At 53.4% G+C, this 20,699-nt stretch overlaps 6 non-coding genes across 6 annotated transcripts; all 6 read left to right on the forward strand.

The window, feature by feature from the left end:
* Positions 1–1,018: 1,018 nt before the first annotated feature.
* Positions 1,019–1,091, forward strand: trnat-cgu (transfer RNA threonine (anticodon CGU)). Its single transcript has one exon. It is a non-coding gene; the product is annotated as a tRNA-Thr (tRNA).
* A 4,130-nt stretch (positions 1,092–5,221) lies between these two features.
* Positions 5,222–5,298, forward strand: trnat-agu (transfer RNA threonine (anticodon AGU)). The gene has a single exon. It is a non-coding gene; the product is annotated as a tRNA-Thr (tRNA).
* A 3,221-nt stretch (positions 5,299–8,519) lies between these two features.
* Positions 8,520–8,592, forward strand: trnat-agu (transfer RNA threonine (anticodon AGU)). Its single transcript has one exon. It is a non-coding gene; the product is annotated as a tRNA-Thr (tRNA).
* An 882-nt stretch (positions 8,593–9,474) lies between these two features.
* Positions 9,475–9,547, forward strand: trnaq-uug (transfer RNA glutamine (anticodon UUG)). Its single transcript has one exon. It is a non-coding gene; the product is annotated as a tRNA-Gln (tRNA).
* A 4,288-nt stretch (positions 9,548–13,835) lies between these two features.
* trnat-ugu (transfer RNA threonine (anticodon UGU)) lies at positions 13,836–13,908 on the forward strand. The gene has a single exon. It is a non-coding gene; the product is annotated as a tRNA-Thr (tRNA).
* Positions 13,909–15,110: 1,202 nt separating this feature from the next.
* Positions 15,111–15,183, forward strand: trnat-agu (transfer RNA threonine (anticodon AGU)). Its single transcript has one exon. It is a non-coding gene; the product is annotated as a tRNA-Thr (tRNA).
* Positions 15,184–20,699: the final 5,516 nt, after the last annotated feature.

Genomic DNA, 20,699 nt, shown 5'->3' on the forward strand with positions numbered 1-20,699 from the left:
CTCTCTCTCACTCCTTCCCCTCACTCTCCCCTTCCCTCTCTCTCAATCCTTCCCCTCACTCACCCCTTCCCTCTCTCTCAATCCTTCCCCGCACTCTCCCCTTCCCGCTCTCTCACTCCTTCCCCTCACTCTCCCCTTCCCTCTCTCTCACTCCTTCCCCTCACTCTCCCCTTCCCTCTCTTTCACTCCTTCCCCTCATTCTCCCCTTCCCTCTCTTTTGCTCCTTCCCCTCACTCTCCCCTTTACTCTCACTCACTCTTTCCCCTCACTCTCCCCTTCCCTCTCTCTCCCTCCTATCCCTCACTCTCCCCTTCCCTCTCTCTCACTGCTTCCCCTCACTCTCCCCTTCCCTCTCTCTCACTCCATCCCCTCACTCTCCCCTTCTCCATCTCTCTCTCACTCCATCCCCTCACTCTCCCCTTCCCTCTCTCTCACTCCTTCCCCTCACTCTCGCCTTCCCTCTCTCTCACTCCTTCCCCTCACTCTCCCCTTCCCTCTCTCTCAATCCTTCCCCTCACTCACCCCTTCCCTCTCTCTCAATCCTTCCCCTCACTCTCCCCTTCCCTCTCTCTCACTGCTTCCCCTCACTCTCCCCTTCCCTCTCTCTCACTCCTTCCCTTCACTCTCCTCTTCTCCATCTCTCTCTCTCTCCTTTCCCTTCTTACTTTCCCCTTCCCCCTCTCTACCTCCTTCCGGCTCGAGAGACAGTTAGCGACAGAGAGAAAGTGATAGAGAGACAGAGAGAGAGCGACAGAGGGAGAGAGAGAAAGAGATTGAGAGACAGAGAGATTGGGACAGAGTGTGACTGAGTTGCCTTGGGATGTTTTACTACGTGAAAGACCCGATATATCGATGTTGAGAGGCGAATATTGAAGAGACGGAGGCAGGAGTCTCCCCTGCCTCCTCCCTCTCTCTCTTTCCGATCTCTCTCCCCTTCCACCTCTCTCTCACTCCTTCCACTCTCTCTTTTGCCTTCCCCTCACTTTCCTGCTCCTTCCCCTGACTTCTCATAGCAGGTGGCTCCATAGCTCAGAGGTTAGAGCACTGGTCTCGTAAACCAGGGGTCGTGAGTTCAAATCTCACTGGGGCCTACTCAAAATTAGCTCAGTATTTAAATTCACTGTCAATTAACAAGGGCTTTAATTATAAATATTAAACAGCTCTGAGACTGTCCCTGGAACAACAGGCTCCCTTCCTCTCTCTGACACTCTCTCTCCCTTTCCAAATCTCTCTCTCCCTTCCCCATCACGACCCTTTTTATCGCTTTCCCGTCTCTCACTCATTCCCTTCTCCCCCTTTCCCCCTCCCTCGCCTCACCCTCTCTCTCCGCTATCCACTCTCTCACCCCCTCTCTCCGCTCACTCTGTCTCTTTCTCCAACCCAGTCTCTCCACCCTCTCTCCCCTTCCCCTCGCCTTTTCACTCTCCACTTCCCTCCCTCCCCTCCTTCCTCTCTCGCTCTCTTTTCCCTTTCTTTTCAGAGTCTCCCGTTCTCTCCCTCTCTCCCTTTCCTTTCTCTCTCCCTTGCCTCCTCCCTCTCTTGCCTTCCCATCTCTCTCCCCTTCCCCCCTCTCCCCTTCCCCTCTCTCCCCTTCCATCACTTACTCTCCCCTTCCGCTCTCATCCATTATCCTCTCTCACTCACTCCATCGCCACCCTTCCCTCTCCCTCTATTTCCCCTTCCCCCTCTCTCTCACTCCTTCCACTCTCTCTTTTCCCTTCCCCTCTCTTTCCTGCTCCTTACCCTGCATTTCCCAAAGCAGGTGGTTCCACACCTCAGGGGTTAGAGCACTGGTCTAGTAAATCAGGGTCGTGGGTTCAAATCTCACTGGGGCATACTCAAAATTAGCTCAATATTTAAATTCACCGTCAATTAACAAGGGCTTTAATTATAAATATTAAACTGCTCTGATACCGACCCTGGAACAACAGGCTGTCGTCTCTATTACACTTTCTCTCCATCCAAATCTCTCTCTGCCGACCCCCATTCTGCATCTTTTACCCCCTTTCCCGCGATCTCGCTTTGCCCATCTCCCCCCTCCCTTGCCACACCCACTCTCTATCCTTTCCTGTCTCTCTCTCTCCCCCTTCCGCTCTCCACCTCTCATTCCCCTTCCCCCTGTCTCTCAATTCTTCCCACATTCTACCCCAATATAAACTAGAGGTGATCCAAAACTCGACTGACCCCGTGTCCTAACTCGCACCGAGTCCCACTCACCCATCACCCTCTGTGCTCGCTGCCCCGTGTCCGAACTCGCACCGAGTCCCACTCACCCATCACCCCCTGTGCTCACTGCCCCGTGTCCTAACTCGCACCCAGTCCCACTCACCCATCACCCCCTGTGCTCACTGCCCCGTGTCCTAACTCGCACCCAGTCCCACTCACCCATCACCCCCTGTGCTCGCTGCCCCGTGTCCGAACTCACACCGAGTCCCGCTCACCCATCACCCGCTGTGCTCACTGCCCCGTGTCCTAACTCACACCCAGTCCCGCTCATCCATCACCCTCTGTGCTCACTGCCCCGTGTCCTAACTCACACCGAGTCCCACTCACCCATCACCCCCTGTGCTCGCTGCCCCGTGTCCCAACTCACACCAAGTCCCGCTGACCCATCACCCCCTGTGCTCGCTGCCCCGTGTCCGAACTCACACCCAGTCCCACTCACCCATCACCCGCTGTGCTCGCTGCCCCGTGTCCTAACTCACACCGAGTCCCGCTCACCCATCACGCCCTGTGCTCAGTGCCCCGTGTCCGAACTCGCACCGAGTCCCGCTCACGCATCACCCCCTGTGCTCACTGCCCCATGTCCTAACTCGCACCGAGTCCTGCTCACCCATCACCCCCTGTGCTCGCTGACCCGTGTCCTAACTAGTACCCAGTCCCACTCACCCATCACCCCCTGTGCTCACTGCCCCGTGTCCTAACTCGCACCGAGTCCCGCTCACCCATCACCCCCTGTGCTCACTGCCCCGTGTCCTAACTCGCTCCGAGTCCCGCTCACCCATCACCCACTGTGCTCACTGCCCCGTGTCCTAACTCTCACCGAGTCCCGCTCACCCATCACCCCCTGTGCTCACTGCCCCGTGTCCTAACTCGCACCGAGTCCCGCTCACCCATCACCGCCTGTGCTCTCTGCCCCATGTCCTAACTCGCACCAAGTCCCGCTCACCCATCACCCACTGTGCTCACTGCCCCGTGTCCTAACTCTCACCGAGTCCCGCTCACCCATCACCCCCTGTGCTCCCTGCCCCGTGTCCTAACTCACACGCAGTCCCACTCACCCATCACCCCCTGTGCTCTCTGCCCTACATTGGCTCCCGGTTAAGCAACGCCTCGATTTCAAAATTCTCATCCTTGTTTACAAATCCCTCCATGACGCTCGTGCCTCCCTATCTCTGTAACTTCCTCCAGCACTACACCCCTCCCTATCTCTGTTACCTCCTCCAGCGTCTACACCCCTCCATATCTCTATAACCTCCGCCAACACCTACACCCCTCCCTATCTCTGTAACTTCCTCTAGCACTACACCCCTCCCTATCTCCGTTACCTCCTCCAGCTTCTACACCCCTCCATATCTCTATAACCTCCGCCAACACCTACACCCCTCCCTATCTCTGTAACTTCCTCTAGCACTACACCCCTCCCTATCTCTGTTACCTCCTCCAGCGTCTACACCCCTCCCTATCTCTATAACCTCCTCCAACACCTTCACCCCTCCCTATCTCTGTAACCTCCTCCAGCCACTACACCCCTCCCTATCTCTGTAACCTCCTCCAGCCCCTACATCTCTCCCTATCTCTGGACCTCCTCCAGCCCCTACACCCCTCCCTATCTCTGGAACCTCCTCCAGCACCTACACCCCTCCCTATCTCTGTAACCTCCTCCAGCCCCTACACCCCTCCCTATCTCTGTAACCTCCTCCAGCCCCTACACCCCTCCCTATCTCTGTAACCTCCTCCAGCCCCTACACCCCTCCCTATCTCTGTAACCTCCTCCAGCACCTACACCCCTCCCTATCTCTGTAATCTCCACCAGCCCCTACACCCCTCCCTATCTCTGTAACCTACTCCAGCCCCTACACCCCTCCCTATCTCTGTAACATCCTCCAGCACCTACACCCATCCCTATCTCTGTAACCTCCTCCAGCCCCACAACCCCCCGTGATGTCTGCACTCCTCTAATTCTGCCCTCTGACCATCCCTGATTATAATCGCTCCACCATCGGTGGCCGGGCCTTCTGTTGCCTGGGCCCCAAGCTCTGGAACTCCCTCCCGAAACCTCTCCACCTCTCTACCTCTCTTTCCTCCTTCAAGACTCTCCTTAAAACCGACCTCTTCACCTGCGCTAATGTCTACTTTTGTGGCTCGGTGTCAAATTTTTATCCCATAATCCTCCTGTGGAGCACCTTGGGACGTTTCACTACGTTAAAGGCGCTATATAAATACACATTATTGTTGTTGTTCCCTCTGTCTCCCCTCTTCCCCTTCTCTCTCTCACTCCTTCCCCTCACTCACCCCTTCCCTCTCTCTCACTCCTTCCCCTCACTCTCCCCTTCCCTCTCTCTCACTCCCTCCCCTCACTCACCGCTTCTCTCTCTCTCACTCCTTCCCCTCACTCTCCCGTTCCCTCTCTCTTCCTCTAATAGAGCCCCACCCAGTGGACTATCGATGTAATAACAACTACTGACACGCTCCTCTCTCTCTCCATCTCTCTCTCTCCCTCTCTCCCCTTCCCCCTCTCACTCGCTCCTTCCCTTACGCTGTCCCTTTCCCCCACTTTCTCCCCTTCCCACTCTCCGCTCCTCTCTCTCCACTCACTCCTTAATCTCTCTCCACCCTCTCTCTCTCTCTCCTTTCCCTTCTGACTTTCCCCTTCCCCCTCGCTAACCCCTTCCGGCTCGAGAGACAGTGAGCGACAGAGAGAAAGTGATAGAGAGACAGAGAGAGAGAGAGACAGAGGGAGAGAGAGAAAGAGACAGAGAGACAGAGAGATTGGGACAGAGTGTGACTGAGTTGCCTTGGGATGTTTTACTACGTGAAAGGCCCGATATATCGATGTTGAGAGGCGAATATTGAAGAGACGGAGGCAGGAGTCTCCCCTGCCTCCTCCCTCTCTCTCTTTACGATCTCTCTCCCCTTCCCCCTCTCTCTCACTCCTTCCACTCTCTCTTTTCCCTTCCCCTCACTTTCCTGCTCCTTCCCCTGACTTCCCAGAGCAGGTGGCTCCATAGCTCAGGGGTTAGAGCACTGGTCTAGTAAATCAGGGTCGTGGGTTCAAATCTCACTGGGGTATACTCAAAATTAGCTCAATAATTAAATTCACCGTCAATTAACAAGGGCTTTAATTATAAATATTAAACTGCTCTGATACCGACCCTGGAACAACAGGTTCTCGTCTCTATTACACTTTCTCTCCATCCAAATCTCTCTCTGCCGACCCCCATTCTGCATCTTTTACCCCCTTTCCCGCGATCTCGCTTTGCCCGTCTCCCCCCTCCCTTGCCACACCCACTCTCTATCCTTTCCTGTCTCTCTCTCTCCCCCTTCCGCTCCCCACCTCTCACTCCCCTTCCCCCTGTCTCTCAATTCTTCCCACATTCTACCCAATATAAACTAGAGGTGATCCAAAACTCGACTGACCCCGTGTCCTAACTCGCACCGAGTCCCACTCACCCATCACCCGCTGTGCTCGCTGCCCCGTGTCCTAACTCACACCCAGTCCCACTCAGCCATCACCCACTGTGCTCGCTGCCCCGTGTCCGAACTCACACCCAGTCCCGCTCACCCATCACCCGCTGTGCTCACTGCCCCGTGTCCTAACTCACACCCAGTCCCGCTCACCCATCACCCCCTGTGCTCGCTGACCCCGTGTCCGAACTCACACCCAGTCCCGCTCACCCATCACCCCCTGTGCTCACTGACCCCGTGTCCTAACTCACACCGAGTCCCGCTCACCCATCACGCCCTGTGCTCACTGCCCCGTGTCCAAACTCACACCGAGTCCCGCTCACCCATCACGCCCTGTGCTCACTGCGCCGTGTCCAAACTCGCACCGAGTCCCACTCACCCATCACCCCCTGTGCTCACTGCCCCGTGTCCTAACTCGCACCGAGTCCCGCTCACCCATCACCCCCTGTGCTCACTGCCCCGTGTCCTAACTCACACGGAGTCACGCTCACCCATCACCCCCTGTGCTCGCTGCCCCGTGTCTTAACTCACACCCAGTCCCGCTCACCCATCACCCACTGTGCTCGCTGCCCCGTGTCCTAACTCACACGGAGTCACGCTCACCCATCACCCCCTGTGCTCGCTGCCCCGTGTCTTAACTCACACCCAGTCCCGCTCACCCATCACCCCCTGTGCTCACTGCCCCGTGTCCTAACTCGCACCGAGTCCCGCTCACCCATCACCGCCTGTGCTCTCTGCCCCATGTCCTAACTCGCACCGAGTCCCGCTCACCCATCACCGCCTGTGCTCTCTGCCCCATGTCCTAACTCGCACCCAGTCCCACTCACCCATCACCCCCTGTGCTCTCTGCCCTACATTGGCTCCCGGTTAAGCAACGCCTCGATTTCAAAATTCTCATCCTTGTTTACAAATCCCTCCATGACGCTCGTGCCTCCCTATCTCTGTAACTTCCTCCAGCATTACACCCCTCCCTATCTCTGTTACCTCCTCCAGCGTCTACACCCCTCCATATCTCTATAACCTCCTCCAACACCTACACCCCTCCCTATCTCTGTAACTTCCTCCAGCACTACACCCCTCCCTATCTCTGTTACCTCCTCCAGTGTCTACACCCCTCCCTATCTCTATAACCTCCTCCAACACCTACACCCCTCCCTATCTCTGTAACCTCCTCCAGCCACTACACCTCTCCCTATCTCTGTAACCTCCTCCAGCCCCTACACCCCTCCCTATCTCTGGAACCTCCTCCAGCCCCTACACCCCTCCCTATCTCTGTAACCTCCTCCAGCCCCTACACCCCTCCCTATCTCTGTAACCTCCTCCAGCCCCTACACCCCTCCCTATCTCTGTAACCTCCTCCAGCCCCTACACCCCTCCCTATCTCTGTAACCTCCTCCAGCCCCTACACCCCTCCCTATCTCTGTAACCTCCACCAGCCCCTACACCCCTCCCTATCTCTGTAACCTCCACCAGCCCCTACACCCCTCCCTATCTCTGTAACCTCCTCCAGCACCTACACCCCTCCCTATCTCTGTAACCTCCTCTAGCCCCTACACCCCTCCCTTTCTCTGTAATCTCCTCCAGCCCCTACAACCCTCCCTATCTCTGTAACCTTCTCCAGCCCCACAACCCTCCCTATCTCTGTAACTTCCCACACACCTCCCTATCTCTGTAATCTCTTCCAGCTCATACATCCCTCCCTATCTGTGTAACCCCACAATCAGCCATGATCTTATTGAATGGCGGAGCAGGCTCAAGGGGCTCGATGGCCTACTCCTGTTCCTAATTCTTATGTCCTTATGTCTGCACTCCTCTAATTCTGCCCTCCTGACCATCCCTGATTATAATCGCTCCACCATCGGTGGCCGTGCCTTCTGTTGCCTGGGCCCCAAGCTCTGGAACTCCCTCCCTAAACCTCTCCGCCTCTCTACCTCTCTTTCCTCCTTCAAGACGCTCCTTAAAACCGACCTCTTCACCTGCGCTAATTTCTACTTTTGTGGCTCGGTGTCAAATTTTTATCCCATAATCCTCCTGTGGAGCACCTTGGGACGTTTCACTACGTTAAAGGCGCTATATAAATATACATTATTGTTGGTGTTCCCTCTGTCTCTCCTCTTCCCTGTCTCTCTCTCACTCCTTCCCCTCACTCTCCCCTTCCCTCTCTCTCACTCCTTCCCCTCACTCTCCCCGTCTCTCTCTCTCACTCCTTCCCCTCACTCTCCCCTTCCCTCTCTCTCACTCCTTCCCCTCACTCTCCCCTTCCCTCTCTCTTCCTCGAATAGAGTCCCACCTAGTGGACTACCGATGTAATAACAACTACTGACACGCTCCGCTCTCTCTCCATCTCTCTCTCTCCCTCTCTCCCCTTCCCACTCTCACTCACTCCTTCCCTCTCCCTGTCCCTTTCCCCCACTTTCTCCCCTTCCCACTCTCCGCTCCTCTCTCTCCACTCACTCCTCAATCTCTCCCCTCCCTCTCTCTCTCTCCTTTCCCTTCTGACTTTCCCCTTCCCCCTCTCTAACCCCTTCCGGCTCGAGAGACAGTGAGTGACAGAGAGAAAGTGATAGAGAGACAGAGAGAGAGAGAGGCAGAGAATGAGACAGAGAGACAGAGAGACAGAGAGACGGAGAGATTGAGGCAGAGTGTGACTGAGTTGCCTTGGGATGTTTTACTACGTGAAAGACTCGATATATCGATGTTGAGAAGTGAATATTGAAGAGACGGAGGCAGGAGTCTGGGGGATGAGACACAATCTGAGCGTTTCACTGACCCCTCCTCATTCTTCAAACACACAGCACTAACTGGGGAATGACCCACAGCCCAGGGCAGGTGGCTCCATAGCTCAGGGGTTAGAGCACTGGTCTAGTAAACCAGGGGTTGTGGGTTCAAATCTCACTGGGGCCTACTCAAAATTAGTTCAGTTTTTAAATACAGTATCAATTAACAACATGTTAAATTATAAATGTTAAACAGCTGTGAGACTGACCCTGGAACAACAGGCTCCACTCACAACCTTCTCTCTCTCTGCCTGACACATTTTACATCTTTTTTCCGCTATCTCGCTTTTCCCGTCTCACATTCCCATCTCCCCCTCCCTCCTCTCTCTCTCTTTTCCCTTTTTTTCAGATTCTCACATTCTCCCTCTCTCTCCCCTTCCTTTCTCTCTCTCCCCTGTCTCCTCCCTCTCTCCTCTTCCCTTCTCTCTCTCCCCTTCCCCTCCCTCTCTCTCTCCTTCCGCTCCCTCCCCTCACTCCTCTCTCTCCCGCTTTTGCCTTTCTTTTCAGATTCTCCCCTGCTCCCTCTCTCTCCCCTTCCTTTCTCTCTCTCCTGCCTCCTCCCTCTCTCGACTTCCCATCTCTCTCCCCTTTCCCGCTCTCTCCCCTCCCTCCTCTCTCTCACTTTTTTGCCTTTCTTTTCAGATTCTCCCATGCTCCCTCTCTCTCCCCTTCCTTTCTCTCTCCCCTGCCTCCTCCCTCTCTCGACTTCCCATCTCGCTCCCCTCCCCCTCGCTCTCTCCCATTACGCTCTCTTCCATTCCCCTCTGGCTGACTCCTTCCCCCTCTCTCTCCCATTCCCTCTCCCACTCATTCCCCTCTCTCCCTCCTTTTACAACTTCCAAGCACTAATCTCTCTCACAGAGCCGGCACAGACACGATGGGCCGAATGGCCCTCCTTGTGTGCTGTAAGATTCTGTGAATGTTCAGGGATGAATCACCGAGAATGATTATTCAGGACCACCTCCTTGTTAACAATAGTAAGATGGAAACAGGAGGTGGTGTTACAGGTGGCTCCATAGCTCAGGGGTTAGAGCACTGGTCTTTGCAACCAGGGGTTGTGAGTTCAAATCTCACTGCAGCCTAATTTTAGTATTTAGACACCTGTCTCTCATTCCTCCCACTCTCTTCCCCCTTGAAAAGATGCAACATTCAGATGAACCCCCTCACAGTGTTTGGGCTCATTCAAAAGGATATTTAATTTGGGACTATCGATTGGAAAGTTTGGAACCCTAAAGTGCTTATGGAAGAAACTACAAACTTGAGTAGAATTTTGGAATTTTTAAAGACACATTCAAGGCTGTGTGCGGGCCTAAAGAACTGACAGGAGACAACTTGATTATTGAGACTGTCTGGGTGTTGGGACTAACATAACTTGTCTGGAGAAATGGGTATTCGAGAATCCTTCTCCACAAGAGACATTAACATTACAACAAATAACCCAGAGATAGCCAACCATCAACCTGAATCGGGAAAACCATTTCAGCATATACATCACCAAGAGGCCCAATCCAGCCTGTATGCGAACAACTAAGCACAAAAGGACATTGCGATTACCAAACTAATATTTCCATCAGGAAACAGTTTATCGAACATCAACCCACCCAAAACATATTAACTTTGAACGAGCCCGCCAAAATATTACAAAGAAGAGTCAAGCCCGCCAAATACAAACAAAGAAACCTGGACTGATTTGCTGGTAAGATTAGAACCACTCAAACCGTATAACTGGCCCCTGTTTTAACAGAGGATATGACATACTTTTCCATACAATCGAGACCACGCTTGTGTCATCAAGAAGGGAGAGAAACCAACGCGACCGTTGTAAACTAACTTCTCCAGCCTCGAAGTCCTGAAGTCCTGAAGGAAGAACATCACCATCGCGGCAACAACTGACCACAGCCAACGTGGTATCAATGAAAAACCACCGCGATCGACCAAACTCCAAATAAACTCCAACTGGAAGAAACCGAAGAATCGAAAGTTTCCAGTCTACAATCTAAGCCCTGACTACCAACAGGTGAAAACATTACCTAAAGAGACTTTGAACCTATTTCTAACGAAGAAAACCGGGTACTTACCCCATAGATCCAAAACGTGCCTTACCGCATCAGTGGACTCAACCCAACTGAAGATTGTGCAGCTAGAAGTCTTCTCCGACGTTCGGTGTACGGCAAGCAAAACCTACACAATTCAAGGAAGCCCGAAACCGTGAACTACCGCTAACTGACCAGAAAGGATTGGTAAGCATAGTCCCTGCCTGCCCTGGAGTCTAACCTAGCTAGGATTAGGTATGGGGAGGTGGGAGGTGTCATTTTACTGTACACCCCCTTTGAATGTGTAATGTATTGTTCTTTATCAGAGTGATTATAAGTTTTGACATTGTATTTTCTTGTCTTTAATAAAATCAAAGTTCTTTTGCACCAAACCAGTGACCTTTGCACTTTGTCACACCCCCCCAAATAAAGCCAGAGTCTAGAACCCAAGGGAGTGGGGACGATTCGAACCGCTCAAGTAGGTCAGAGGTGAACCTGACCCCCGGGACCACCACCACACTCTTACACTCCCGTCTCTCTCTTTTCCCTTTCCTTTCAGGTTCTCCCCCTCTCTGTCCTCCCCCTCTCTCTCTCACTCCTTCCCGCTCTCTCCCCGTAACATCTCTCTCCCCTTCCTCCCTCTCTCTCCCTTGCCTCTCCATCTTCCTCCCTGTCTCCCCATCCCCTTCCCCTCCCACTCTTTCCCCTCCCCCTCTCTCTCCCGCTCCTTCCCCTCTCTCCCCGCCCTTCCACACTCTCTCTCTCCCCTTCCCCTTCCTCTCTCTCCCTTTCTCCGCTCTCTCTCACCCCTTCCCTCACTTTTTTCCCTCCTTTCAGGTTGTCTCCCTCACTGCCCTCACCCTCTGTCTCTCATTCCTTCCTCCTCTCTCTCCCCGTCCCTCACTCACTTCCCCCTTTTCCCTCCCTCCTTTCTCTCTCTTTTCCCTTTCCTTTCAGATTCTCTCCCTCTCTCTCCCCTTCCCCTCTCTGCCCTCCCCCTCTCTCTCTCATTCCTTCCCCCTCTCTCCCCTTAACATCTCTTTCCCCATCCTCTCTCTCCCCTGCCCCTCCTAGTCTCCTCTTCCCCCCTCTCTCTCACTCCTTCCCCACTCTCTATTTTGCCATGTCTCCCCCTCCCCTTCCCCTCCCACTCTCTCCCCTCTCCCTCTCTTCCATTCATTCAGCTCTCTTTACCCACTCACTCTCTCTCTCCATCCCCTCCCTCTCTTTCCCCACCTTCCTCTCTTCCTCGCTGTCTCCTCTTCCCCGTCTCTCTCTCACTTCTTCCCCTCACTCTCCCCTTCCCTCTCTCTCACTCCCTCCCCTCACTCTCCCCTTCCCTCTCTCTCACTCCTTCCCCTCACTCTCCCCTTCCCTTTCTCTCAATCCTTCCCCTCACTCTCCCCTTCCCTCTCTCTTCCTCTAATAGATCCCCACCTAGTGGACTATCGATGTAATAACAACGACTGACACGCTCCTCTCTCTCTCCTTCTCTCTCTCTCTCTCTCCCCTTCCCACTCTCACTCTCTCCTTCCCTCTCCCTGCCCCTTTCCCCCGCTATCTCCCCTTCTCCACTCTCCGCTCCTCTCTCTCCACTCACTCCTCAATCTCTCTCTCTCTCTCCCCTTTCCCTTCTGACTTTCCCCTTCCCCCTCTCGAACCCCTTCTGGCTCGAGAGACAGTGAGCGACAGAGAGAAAGTGATAGAGAGACAGAGGGAGTGAGAAAGAGAGAGACAGAGAGACAGAGAGATTGAGGCAGAGTGTGACTGAGTTGCCTTGGGATGTTTTACTACGTGAAAGACCCGATATATCGATGTTGAGAAGTGAATATTGAAGAGACGGAGGCAGGAGTCTGGGGGATGAGACACAATCTGAGCGTTTCACTGACCCCTCCTCATTCTTCAAATGAAAAAACTGGCTCCTCTTCACCTGGCCAGGCTGTGGGTTCATTGTTCAGCTTCCCGTCTGAGACTGGAGATGGGAAGTGCTTTCGCGTTCGAGTGGCTTTCTAATCTGGTCACTGGCTTCACGTGAACGGGTGCCTCAGGTTCCTGAGCCCCTTTGTCAGTGGCCCCCCCCTTCCTTTTGCTGGGACTGGCGGGTGAACCTTTACATCCTGGGTTTTGTCACAGACAGCCGCCATGTGGTCTCCAGAGTTTTAACAAACCAGCGTTTTCACGTACCTGCACAGGGAGATCCCATCACAGGGAAAATACCCTCAGAGACAAACCCTACAAAGTCCACGCAATATTCTCGACTGAGTCCATTCTTTAACCAGAGACTTTGCGATCTCTTCACTCTCTCTCCCCTTCGCATCTCTCCCTTTCCCCTCTCTCTCCCCTTCCTTTCTCTCTGCCCTGCCTCCTTCCTCTCTCCCCTTCCCCACTCTCTCTCTCACTCCTTCCCTCTCTCTCCCCTTCCGCTCTCTCCCTTTCCCCTCTCTCTCCCCTTCCTTTCTCTCTGCCCTGCCTCCTTCCTCTCTCCCCTTCCCCACTCTCTCTCTCACCCCTTCCCTCTCTCTCCCCTTCCCCTCTCTCCCCTTCCATCCCTTATTCCCCCCTTCCCCACTCTCTCTCTCAACTTCCCCCTCTTTCTCATTCCTTCCCGCTTTCTCTCTCCTCTTCCCCCTCTCTCTCCCCTTCCCCTCTCTCCCCTTCCATCCCTTATTCTCCCCTTCCCCACTCTCTCTCTCAACTTCCCCCTCTTTCTCATTCCTTCCCGCTCTCTCTCTCTCCTTCCACTCTCTCTTTTCCCTTCCCCTCTCTTTCCTGCTCCTTCCCCTGTCATTCCCAGCACAGGTGGCTCCATAGCTCAGGGGTTAGAGCACTGGTCTTGTAAACCAGAGATCCTGAGTTCAAATTTCCCAGGAACCCACTCTAAATTAGCTCAGTATTTAAATTCACTCTCAATTAACTTCAAGCCTGTCTCTCCCCTTTCAAATATCACCCTCCCTTCTCCATTCTACTCCGCTTCCCCTCCCTCCTCCTCTCTCTTTCTTTTCAGATTCTCCCCTGCTCCCTCTCTCTAACCTTCCTTTCTCTCTCCCCTGCCTCCTCCCTCTCTCGACTTCCCATCTCTCTCCCCTCCCCCTCTCGCTCTCTCCCATTCCCCTCTGGCTGATTCCTTCCCATTCCCTTTCCCCTCTCTCCCGCCTTTTACAACTTCCAAGCACTAATCTCTCTCACACAGCCGACACAGACACGATGGGCCGAATGGCCCTCCTTGTGTGCTGTAAGATTCTGTCAATGTTCAGGGATGAATCACCGAGAATGATTATTCGGGGCCCACCTCCTTGTTAACAATAGTAAGATGTAAACAGGAGCTGGTGTTACAGGTGGCTCCATAGCTCAGGGGTTAGAGCACTGGACTTGTAAACCAGGGGTCGTGGGTTCAAATCTCACTGGGGCCTACTCAAAATTAGTTCAGCATTTAAATTCACCATCAATTAACCAGGGGTTTAAATTATAAATATAAAACAGCTCTGAGACTGACCCTGGAACAACAGATCCCCTCTCCTCTTCTTGACTCTCTGTCCCTTTCCAAATCTCTCTCTCTTCCCCATCAAGACCCGTTCTACATCTTTTTTCCCCTCTCTCTCACTCCTTCCCCTCTCCCCCCTTCCCCCTCTCTCCCTTCCCCCTCTCTCCCTTCCCCTCTCTCTCTCTCCCTCCTTGCACTCTCTCTTTTCCCTTCCCATCTCTTTCCTGCTCCTTCCCCTGTCTAGTTCAAAGCAGGTGGCTCCATAGCTCAGGGGTTAGAGCACTGGTCTCAGTAAACCAGGGGTCGTGAGTTCAAATCTCACTCGAGCCTACTCAAAATGAGCTCAGTATTTAAGTTCACCGTCAATTAACAAGAGCTTAAATTATAAATATTAAACAGCTCTGAGACCGACCCTTGAAGAACAGGCTTCTCTCTTCCCTTCCAAACCTCTCTCTTCCTTCCCCATCACATTCCGTTCTGCATCTTTTTACCCTCTCTCCCGCTATCTCTCTTTCCCTGTCTCTCACTCCTTCCCCTCTCTCCCCTCACTCTCTATCCTTTCACCTATCTCGCCCCTTCTGCTCTCTCCTTGCTGATCTTTCTCAGCTTCCCCCTCTCTCCCTCTCCTTCCCCCCTCGCTCACAATTCTGCTCTCTCTCCCCTTCCCCTCTCGCTCACTCCTTTCTCTCTCCCTTTTCATTTTCTCCCCTCCTCGCTCTATCTTCCCTCTACTTCTCCCTCCCCTCACCTGTCTCCACTCCCCTCCCTTCTGACTTTCTCTCCTTCCCTCGCTCTCGCTCTCCCCTTTCCCATCAGACTCTCCCCCTCTCCATCTCAACAATTCTCCCCTTCTCCCTCTCTCCCCTTCCTCCGCTCTACACAGAAAGAGAGAGACAGTGAGAGAGAGAGAGAGAGAGAGAGAGACAGAGAGATTGGGGCAGAGTGTGACTGAGTTGCCTTGGGATGTTTTACTACGTGAAAGACCCGATATATCGATGTTGAGAGGCGAATATTGAAGAGACGGAGGCAGGAGTCTGGGGGATGAGACACAATCTGAGCGTTTCACTGACCCCTCCTCATTCTTCAAACACACAGCACTAACTGGGGAATGACCCACAGACCACAACAGGTGGCTCCATAGCTCAGGGGTTAGAGCACTGGTCTAGTAAACCAGGGGTAGTGGGTTCAAATCTCACTGGGGCCTACTCAAAATTAGCTCAGTATTTAAATTAGCAAGGGCTTTAATTGTAAATATGGGTCAATTACTTTATTTAGATGGAGAGTGACAGAGTTAATTCAGAGATGAGGGCCTTGAAGTTCAGGAAAGATAACTTTGATGGTGTGAGATGTGAATAGGCTGGCCAGTGATCCTCAAAGGGTTGATGTTGGATTGACAATAGCAAACATTTAAAGATCACATGGATGAACTCCAACAATTACACATCCCTGTCTGGAGTAAAAATAAAATGGGGAATGTGGCTCACAAGGGAAATGAAGGATCCAAGGAAGAGGCATATAAATTGGCCAGAAAAAGCAGCAAACCTGAGGACTGGGAGAATTTTGTAATACAGCAGAGGAGGACAAAGGGTTTAACTAGGAGGGGGAAAATCGAGTATGAGAGGAAGCTTGCAGGCAACATAAAAACTGACTGCAAAAGCTTCTGAAAAGATTAGTGACGACAAACATAGATCCCTTGCAGTCAGATTCAGGTGAATTTATAATGGGGAACAAAGAAATGGCAGACCAGTTAAACAAATACTTTGGTTCTGTCTTCACGAAGGAAAACACAAATAAGTTTCCGGAAGTACAAGGGGACTGAGGGTCCAGTGAGAAGGGGGAACTGAAGGATATCCGTATTAGGTGGGAACTTGTGTTTGGGAAATTGATGGGATTGAAGGCTGATAAATCCCCGGGGCCTGATAGTCTGCATCCCAGAGTACTAAAGGAAGTGGCCCTCAAAATAGTGGATGCATTGGTGATCATTTTCCAACAGTCTATCGACTCTGGATCAGTTCCTATGGACTGGAGGGTAACTAATGTTATGCCGCTGTTTAAAAAAGGAGGGAGAGAGAAAGCGGGTAATTATAGACCGGTTAGCCTGACATCGGTAGTGGGGAAAATGATGGAATCAATTATTAAACATGAAAAAGCAGCACATTTGGAAAGCAGTGACAGGATCGATCCAAGTCAGCATGGATTTATGAAAGGGAAATCATGCCATACAAATCTTCTCGAATTTTTTGAGGATGTAACTCGTAGAGTGGACAAGGGAGAACCAGTGGATGTGGTGTATTTGGACTTTCAAAAGGCTTTTGACAAGGTTCCACACAAGAGATTAGTGTGCAAAATTAAAGCACATGGTATTGGGGGTAATGTATTGACGTGGATAGAGAACTGGTTGGCAGACAGGAAGCAAAGAATCGGGATAAACGGGTCGTTTTCAGAATGGGAGGCAGTGACTAGTGGGGTGCCGCAGGGCTCAGTGTTGGGACCCCAGCTATTTACAATATACATTAATGATTTGGATGAGGGAATTGAGTGTAATATCTCCAACTGGGTGGCAGTGTGAGCTGTGGGGAGGACACTAAAAGTGTGTAGGGTGACTTGGACAGGTTAGGTGAGTGGGCAAATGCATGGCAGATGCAGCATAATGTGGATAAATGTGAGGTTATCCACTTTGGGGGCAAAAACATGAAAGCGAATATTATCTGAATGGCGGCAGATTAGGAAAAGAGGAGGTGCAACGAGACCTGGGTGTCATGGTACATCAGTCATTGAAAGTTGGCATGCAGGTACAGCATTTTTCTCTGCCCTCCCCATCACTGTTCTGTTCAGAATAAATCTTTTGCAAGTTGAGGCGATATGACGCCCTGTGTCCCCGGGTCGATCACCTGATTTGAATTCCTGGCCTGGGTGAGTTGGTCGGAACGTTGCTGCCCGGCCGAGTGCCTGGTGTGATGGGACAGACGTGGCCAGGTCCTTTCACAATGGTGGCCTGCTTATCGATAGTTTGCAGTCTGGTCTGGTCCAAACGCTTTCTGCGTTTGCTCAGTACATGGTTTCACAACCAAACACTCCATTTTCATCACACACACACACACACTCCATTCCCCTCTTTGTCTCACACAGTGCTCTCGGCCCCATCTGGGGGCCCTGAATATTGTCCACGTCACTTATTCTGATGTGGCGTGGAGGGGGGCCGTACGATCGTGGTGCATTCTCTGCTGATAGCAGGCGGAAGGCTCGGTCCTGAGCGACTCTGTCCGGTGACTGCGTAGCAACCCGGGACAGCCGGGGTCTGTAGGGAGTCTACCGCGACACGTGTGGTGCTCGGCTTGGTGATCTGGGCTGCCCGCTGCGGACTATTGTCGCTGACCCTAAGGCCTGGAGAGCCCAGGATGGGCCGATACGGCCCTGAGACTTTCAGTGGTAGCGGGAGGCCGTGTGGTCCCCCGTGGATCCTGGGACGTAGTACGGAGGTTCCCGCAACACCGACTGTGTGTAGCCTCCCTGCCTTTCTTTGTAACACGTTGCAGGGTTTGTCCCACAGGGGGGGGGCAATCTGATGGGATGAGCATTACGTCTTTGCGACGGATAAGCTGCAACACTCCCGTCTGGCGGTTCGCCGTGAGCAGGCGGTAATGTGATAACACATCACTTGCTACAAGTACTTTGTCAGATACATATACGACCGGTTGGTGTTCGCCCGCTACTTTGGCTTGTTTTAACGTACCCCCGACCCCATATGATAGTACACCATTGGCCGCGAAAGAACGCTCACATGGGTTCCACAGTGCAAACAACTTATTGGAACATTGTGGGTTCCTGGCCTTCTCAGCGGCCCCCCACCTTTACCTTTGCCCCAAACCCAGTGGCCTTCCTCGCTGGCCAACACATGCCTCTGTTCCGTTGCGGCCACATCCCGTGGTCTGGACGTTTCTCTCGACCCGTGATCTGGACGCTTCTCTCGACTGCCGCCATCTTCCTCCCCAGGGATTTCCGCCTCTGGCGTCGGGAAGACACATTCGGATGGTTTCGGCCGGAGCCCCACTCCGCTTGGTCGACCTGGAGCCTCTTCCGTCGCCGCCAAGAGGTCGTCGGCTTCGGGTGCTGGGTACCCTCCGTCTGTAACCGCTGCTCGGTTGATCTTCGCCTCCTGGTGGTCGCGATGAGCGGCCTGTGCCTCGGGGGTCTGCAAATGGATCTGCACTTCGACGCCTGGTTCAGCTGAAGGTGGGGGGCTTGCTCAGCCTTTGAGCAAGGGGAGAGGTTGTTCGCCAGAGAAGGTACACAGAGGTCTTCCCAGTTCCATCGAATCTTCCCCATCCACCTTCCTTCACCCAGAGGGTGGTGGGGGTCTGGAACTCACGGCCTGAAAGGGTGGTAGAGGCAGAAACCCTCACCACATTTAAAAGGTACTTGGATGTGCACTTGAAATGTCGTATCCTACAGGGCTACGGACCGAGAGCTGGAAAGTGGGATTAGGCCGGGTAGCTCTTGGTCGGCCGGTGCGGACACGATGGGCCGAATGGCCTCCTCCCGTGCTGTAAATGTTTATGATTCTCTGATTCTCTCTCTCACTCCTTCCCACATTCTACCCGTCGTAAACTAGAGGTGATCCAAAACTCGGCTGCCCCTTGACCTAACTTGCACCGAGTCCCGCTCACCCATCACCCCCTGTGCTGACTGACCCGTGTCCTAACTCACACCGAGTCCCGCTCACCCATCACCCCCTGTGCTCACTGACCCCGTGTCCTAACTCACACCCAGTCCCGCTCACCCATCACCCCTGTGCTCACTGCCCCGTGTCCTAACACGCACCGAGTCCCGCTCACCCATCACCCCCTGTGTTCGCTGCCCCCGTGTCCTAACTCGCACCGAGTCCCGCTCACCCATCTCCCCCTGTGCTCACTGACCTACATTGACTCCCGGTAAAGCAACCCCTCGATTTCAAAATTCTCATCCTTCTTTAAAATCTCTCCATGGCCCCTCACAACTCCCTATCTATGTAATCTCCTCCGGCCCCACAACCCTCCCTATCTCTGTAACCTCCTCCAGCCCCTACACCCCTCCCTATCTCTAACCTCCTCCAGCATCTACACCCCTCGAGATGTCTGCACTCCTCTAATTCTGCCCTCCTGACCATCCCTGATTATAATCGCTCCACCATCGATGGCCGGGCCTTCTGTTGCCTGGGCCCCAAGCTCTGGAACTCCCTCCCTAAACCTCTCCACCTCTTTCCCCTCTTTCCTCCTTCAAGACGCTCCTTAAAACCGACCTCTTCACCTGCCCTAATATCTCATTTTTATCCCATAATCCTCTTGTGGAGCACCTTGGGACGTTTCACTACGTAAAAGGCGCTATATAAATATACATTATTGTTGGTGTTCCCTCTGTCTCTCCTCTTCCCCGTCTCTCTCTCACTCCTTCCGCTCACTCTCCCCTTCCCTCTCTCTCACTCCTTCCCCTCACTCTCCCCTTCCCTCACTCTCACTCCTTCACCTCACTCTCCTCTTCCCTCTCTCTCATTTCTTCCCCTCACTCTCTCCTTTCCGCTCTCTCACTCCTTCCCCTCACTCTCCCCTTCCCTCTCTCTCCCTCCTTCCCCACACTCTCCCCTTCTCTCTCTCTCACTCCTTCCCCTCACTCTCCCCTTCCCTCTCTCTCATTCCTTCCCCTCACTCTCTCCTTTCCGCTCTCTCACTCCTTCCCCTCACTCTCCCCTTCCCTCTCTCTCACTCCTTCCCCTCACTCTCCCCTTCTCTCTCTCTCACTCCTTCCCCTCACTCTCCCCTTCCCTCTCTCTCACTCCTACCCCTCACTCTCTCCTTCGCTCTGTCTCACTCCTTTCCCTCACTCTACCATTCCCTCTCTATCACTCCTTCCCCTCACTCTTCCCCTTCCCTCTCTCTCACTCCTTCCCCTCACTCTCCCCTTCCCTGTCTCTCATTCCTTCCCCTCACTCTCTCCTTCCCTCTCTCTTGCTCCTTCCCCTCACTCTCCCCTTCCCTCTCTCTCCCTCCTTCCCCTCACTCTCCCCTTCACTCTCTCTCACTCCTTCCCCTCACTCTCCCCTTCCCTCTCTCTCATTCCTTCCCCTCACTCTCCCCTTCCCTCTCTCTCACTCCTTCCCCTCACTCTCCCCTTCCCTCTCTCTCACTCCTTCCCCTCACTCTCCCCTTCCCTCTCTCTCAATCCTTCCCCCTCACTCTTCCCTTCCCTCTCTCTCACTCCTTCCCCTCACTCTCAATCCTTCCCCCTCACTCTCCCCTTCCCTCTCTCTCATTCCTTCCCCTCACTCTCCCCTTCCCTCTCTCTCACTCCTTCCCCTCACTCTCTCCTTCCCTCTCTCTCACTCCTTCCCCTCACTCTCCCCTTCCCTCTCTCTTCCTCTAATAGAGCCCCACTTAGTGGACAATCGATGTAATAACAATGACTGACACGCTCCCCTCTCTCTCTCCTTCCCTCTCTCTCTCTCTCTCTCTCTCTCCCCTTCCCACTCTCACTCTCTCCTTCCCTCTCTCTGTCCCTTTCCCCCCTCTTTCTCCACTTCCCCACTCTCCGCTCCTCTCTCTCCACTCACTCCTCAATCTCTCTCCTCCCCCTCTCTCTCTCTCTCTCCTTTCCCTTCTCACTTTCCCCTTCCCCCTCTCCAACCTGTTCCGGCTCGAGAGACATGAGTGACAGAGAGCCAGAGACAGAGAGACAGAGAGAGAGAGG

The sequence above is a fragment of the Pristiophorus japonicus genome, unplaced genomic scaffold (genome assembly GCF_044704955.1).
Source record: "Pristiophorus japonicus isolate sPriJap1 unplaced genomic scaffold, sPriJap1.hap1 HAP1_SCAFFOLD_750, whole genome shotgun sequence".
Taxonomy (NCBI): domain Eukaryota; kingdom Metazoa; phylum Chordata; class Chondrichthyes; family Pristiophoridae; genus Pristiophorus; species Pristiophorus japonicus.